This window comes from Oxyura jamaicensis, chromosome 5 (assembly GCF_011077185.1).
Source record: "Oxyura jamaicensis isolate SHBP4307 breed ruddy duck chromosome 5, BPBGC_Ojam_1.0, whole genome shotgun sequence".
NCBI classification, from domain to species: Eukaryota; Metazoa; Chordata; class Aves; order Anseriformes; family Anatidae; genus Oxyura; species Oxyura jamaicensis.
Genome location: NC_048897.1, coordinates 54409977 through 54414021, shown reverse-complemented (window position 1 = coordinate 54414021; position 4045 = coordinate 54409977). Strand labels below are relative to the sequence as shown.

At 44.1% G+C, this 4045-nt stretch overlaps 1 long non-coding RNA gene across 1 annotated transcript; it reads left to right on the top strand.

Moving 5' to 3' along the window:
• The first annotated feature begins 1184 nt into the window (after nt 1-1184).
• Nucleotides 1185-2926, top strand: LOC118168666. Its single transcript, XR_004751726.1, has 2 exons — nt 1185-1566; nt 2651-2926. It is a non-coding gene; the product is annotated as an uncharacterized LOC118168666 (long non-coding RNA).
• The last annotated feature ends 1119 nt before the right edge of the window (nt 2927-4045 follow it).

Below are 4045 nucleotides of genomic sequence, written 5' to 3'. Positions count from 1 at the left end.
ATGAGTCCAGGAGCAAGCATACAATTGTCACTTGACAAAAAACAATTTGTACACAGGAGAATTGCTTTAGCACAGGTCATAGCCCTCTGATATTCATTTGGTACTTTCTATAGTCATTAAAGAGTTTGAAATGAATAAAAGGTATGCACAGCTCAGGGCAGGTCATTCACTGAAGACAAAATGGGATAACAAGAGTGCCCAGTGTTATTCCTCTTAGCTCAATAGAGAAGCACTGGGTATGTGATGGGTGTCCCTGTCAGCTGCAAAAAACCGCACTTGTTCTTTTCCAGGCAGAAGTCAGCATACGGAAAGGAAAATTGAAGTGAAGTGCATGGAGCCTCAACTGAAAAACAACAACAACAACAAAAAATAATAATAAAAAAAACACAAGCAACCAACCAAAACCAAAAAAATGAAAAACCCTGCAACACCACAACCATGGGACCATGTCTGTTGGACACTCTTTGAAGCTTCTTACTAACCTGAGCAATTGCAGCCATAGACTACCTGGGCAAAGAGCGAAGCTGCTCCTGGCTGCACTTGTTTTCTCTGGCCTCACTTTTCTCAAGTATTTCCAAACACCACTGAGTTTTGTGGTCTCATACAGACATGACTTTGGTACCTAAATAGAAGACAAGTCCAGCTTTGGCATGTTGCACTTCAGCCCACAACAAAATGGCTGTGGAAATGACCTGAGGGGGAGGAAGAGCAGGTAAGCTTGTCCTCTTAATTTTGCAATTATGAGATGCCAGTAAAGCCTCAGTGCTCTGCTAGGCAATGGAGCTGCCAAACACACCAGAGCTAGCAGCTGCTTGACAGACTTGCCCTGGGGCATACAGGCATGACACCAGTAAGTTAATGAGCAGGGAGAAGGGGATTACTTTGGAACACCTGTTCCACACTAATACCTTTCCATTTTACCAGTACTCATTGCTTTTGGCTGCATCACCTGCAGGAGTTGCCTTGTTCCCACCTGAGCCAAAGTCTCACCACGGTGAAAGATGATAGGACTCTAATTAAAAACACATAAACCATTTCACCAAAGCTGGCATAAACAGAGTGATGATGACACACAGAGATTAGAAAGAGAGCCCAAGCATTTGGGTGCCAGGCTGTTCTCTGGGAGGAGTCATGGATATTGTCACTGGTGGGCAGCTCCGTCTGGACCCTCCTGGAGCACTAGGCAGAGGTTACTCACAACCACTAATTGGAGGCCACAGCTGCAACAGCTAAAGCCTGGAGATTCAGAAATTAGGTGGCTTTTCTAAGCAGGAGCTCAGATAATCACCACCATGATTATGATGTTGACAGCAGGAGTGCCACAGAGCCTTCCCAGCTCAGGGAGAGGCAGGTATGCCTGGAGCTTTTTTGTGCCTTTCCAATGATCTCTCTCTCTCAGCTTCAGAAAAAATGTAATAGTCCAGGCTTGTACTGACAAGGTCCTTCAGCCTTATCTTCCATAAGTTATTACTGCTCGGGAGGTCTGTGCTGGGAGAACAAAATTCTGAATAATTCAGCCCCAACCGTCACAGGCGTCCCCTAGCTCCCAGACTGCCTTCCCCCAAAGTAAGTTGGTATTTCTAGGTGTTTATGGTTAAGAATGAGAGAAAATGATCTGGGTTCTTCATGCAAAAGGAAGCTATCAGAAGAGATAGGAAAAGCTGCAGCAATACAGAACAAAATGCATTAACCTTTCCAAGAGAGAACTTAACAGTGGCAAAATCACAAATGTAGGAAGTATTTTTATGAAAAGTCAATGCTGTGGTTTTCTGTAGTGACATGTTCTCAGGATGATATCTGCACATGATGCAAAGTTAAAGACCTTATCCTGTTGATTCATACAAGCAACAGGAAAGGTAGTAAGTAGTTAAGCACCTTATAAAGATAACTCAAGACAGGGAGAAAATGCAGATTTTTTTTTTTTTTTAAAGCTTGCCTAAAGGTTAATTAAAATATTGATAATGCAAGGTTGTTTGTTTGTTTGTTTTTTGTGCATAAAAAAAGATATTTAGTGACAAACAGTGAGTATTAGTACTGTGGACATGACATGAAGGAGCAAAGCAGAGCTTCGATTCTCGGCAGATTTTATTACTGTGGGTCACAGGTAGTGCTGGAGAAGAAGACAAGGGGCAGGAGAGGGTCACGGGTGCTCAGGGGGCAGCAGCTGAGGCTGCCATCCTGGCGGTGTTCCTAGTTCTGTGGCCCTGTGCCCCCCTCCCAGTCTGTGCCCTGGCACCCCCGGCTCAGCAGCGAGGCAGGGAGTTGTGCTCAGCACCGCGAGCTGCCCTGCCAGCAGGGTCGAGGGCACAGCTGCACAGGAGTGCAGGGCAGCTGGGCCACTTCCACGAAGGGCTCATGATGGCGAATGGAGCCCAGTCCCAGCAAGGCGTGGTGCTGCTATGGCGAACACACGCTAAAAATAATGGGACGTACATTCATCTTTGTTGTGTCTCAGATTTCCTTCTTTTCTTCTCATAAGAAAATTGTATCTGTCATTGCTTATCTGCACATTCATTTAAAACTTTTAATCAAATGACTGAAAATAATTTCATCCATTTTGGTAGCTGCCATATTACATCTTCAAATCCAGAGTTCTTGTATGGTAACAACTGCAAATCCCATAATATTCTTGCATCCCGATTTTATACAGATGTATGCAACCAAGGAGGATAGGGGTCAGGAAAGCATCACTGCTCTCCGACCTGAAGCCAACATTACCCTCACCGTGGTGCTGCCAGGTTTGCTGTCCCATAGTTTGTGCCGGCTGTGGCCTCCTGGATCATCTGCTCAGAGCGTGACTCACAGCCTTCTGCTTCTGGACACGTAACCGGTGCTTCTGACACATCTTTCTCTGTACACGCCCTTACTGCAACTATCTGTGCAAATACTTTGTGGCCGTAATTATATTCTCAGTTTCTCTCTTTAAGCTGCCTTTGACAAGTCATTTATATTTTACCAGCTTTCATGAGCTTTTATAGAAGAAGAAAGTTGGCAGGCAATTCTCTGCTACCCTACATGTCTCTTGTTGTCTGATGATTGATTTCCAGTGGGAGTAAGTTTTGATATTTGAAAAGATACAGACTATTATTCTTGAACATTTGAGTTGTGTAATGGAAGTATCTGTCTGACAAATCCAGAAGGGTATCTGTGCAAAGAGTTCAAAGGCTTAAGGAAATTCTGGATCATGTATAAACCATTGTCCAATGCCTTGTTTCTCACATCAGACAGATAATTGAGAGAAGACAACAGAAGAGTATAGCCAAGGTAAGGAAAAAAGGGGTACAAATGGAATATTTCAAAAAAGTTGGGAGAAATACTAAATTCTGGGAAGACTGAAAAATATGACAAAGTTGGATGAAAAGGACCGATCCTGACCTACATAACCAGGCAAGATCCCTACTGACAGAGAGTAAAAATGATGCTTCTGATCTGCAACTGGTATCAAAACTTTGGGCAGACAGAATTGCTTGAATACTGCTGAAGAGTAGGTAGACAGAAATCACAGAAAAAACAGTGGAGTCTGGGAACTCACCTTGGACATGTTGGCATCTCTGTATGCAGCCTGGGCTCAAGCTGAGGTTTGGGGATGGACAAACCAAGCTATGCCCCACCTGAGGACTGGACATTGGTGATTAACTTAGGGATAGAGCTCTGCCAGGAAAAATGTTAAGGATGGAGCTGGTCAGTGTCAGCAGAAAGCAGATTGCAGGAGCATGCTCCGAGGTACACTGCTGGAAGCCTTGGCTTTGGCGCAGGAGCTCTGTGCCCAGGTCTCGCACATGGCAGATTATTTTTCCTGAAAAACACACAAAGGTTGGTTATGGAAGCCTCCCTGCATGCCTCATAGCCTGAGTCAAGTAAACAGTTGAGCTAATATAACACCCTTTTTATGAAATATATATAGTTGAGGGTATAGCACAAGGGATGATTTGAGTTTATGTTGTACCCTCCTTAAACAGCAAAACGTCTATGAGTTCTTGAGAGATGTCTCCCTTTTGGAGCCACGTGGATAAACATATTTCCTCTCTCTCATGGAGCTGAAGAA